Source organism: Trypanosoma cruzi (genome assembly GCF_000209065.1).
Source record: "Trypanosoma cruzi strain CL Brener chromosome Unknown tcruzi_1047053485243, whole genome shotgun sequence".
NCBI classification, from domain to species: domain Eukaryota; phylum Euglenozoa; class Kinetoplastea; order Trypanosomatida; family Trypanosomatidae; genus Trypanosoma; species Trypanosoma cruzi.
Genome location: NW_894352.1, coordinates 1 through 796, shown reverse-complemented (window position 1 = coordinate 796; position 796 = coordinate 1). Strand labels below are relative to the sequence as shown.

At 55.9% G+C, this 796-nt stretch overlaps 2 non-coding genes across 2 annotated transcripts; both read right to left on the bottom strand.

Moving 5' to 3' along the window:
* Positions 1-74, bottom strand: Tc00.1047053485243.20 (the record flags this gene model as incomplete). The annotated part of the gene is made up of 1 exon (XR_008254966.1): positions 1-74. It is a non-coding gene; the product is annotated as a 5S ribosomal RNA (M5), 3' partial (ribosomal RNA).
* Positions 75-409: 335 nt separating this feature from the next.
* Positions 410-519, bottom strand: Tc00.1047053485243.10. The gene has a single exon (XR_008254965.1). It is a non-coding gene; the product is annotated as a 5S ribosomal RNA (M5) (ribosomal RNA).
* Between the last annotated feature and the right edge of the window lie 277 nt (positions 520-796).

Genomic DNA, 796 nt, shown 5'->3' with positions numbered 1-796 from the left:
GTCCGATTTGTGAAGTTAAGCGGCCACAGGCCTCGTTAGTACGGCGATCAGTGATGGCGCTGGAACCCGGGGTGCCGTACCCTTCCCACTTTTTTTTTTTCTTTCCGCCACCGCGCGCCGCCAGTCGCTTTTTCACCGAGCCGAGGCGGGCGGTGGGTGGGCTTTTCGAGCGCGCGGGCGCCGCAGCAAAAAAGAAAAATTGCTGACGCAGTTCCCGCGCCACATGTGGGGAAGCGAAGCGTCCGGAGGCTTCGTGGCAAAATCCGGAAAGGGGCCCGCGGAGCCTCATTTTCCATGTGTTTTTTTTTTCCTTTTAAAAATTTCTTCTTGCCGTTTTTCCTAAATTTTTTCCCCCTGTTTTCATCATCTCCCGTGGCGTCGGCGGTTGCACATCGCGTGGCGCGTCGCCGGGTACGACCATACTTGGCCGAGTGCACCACATTCCGTCCGATTTGTGAAGTTAAGCGGCCACAGGCCTCGTTAGTACGGCGATCAGTGATGGCGCTGGAACCCGGGGTGCCGTACCCTTCCCACTTTTTTTTTTTTTTTCCGCCACCGCGCGCCGCCAGTCGCTTCTTCACCGCGCCGAGGCGGGCGGTGGGTGGGCTTTCCGAGCGCGCGGGCGCCGCAGCAAAAAAGAAAAATTACTGACGCAGTTCCCGCGCCACATGTGGGGAAGCGAAGCGTCCGGAGGTTTCATGGCAAAATCCGGAAAGGGGCCCGCGGAGCCTCATTTTCCATGTGTTTTTTTTTTCCTTTTAAAAATTTCTTCTTGCCGTTTTTCCTAAATTTTTTC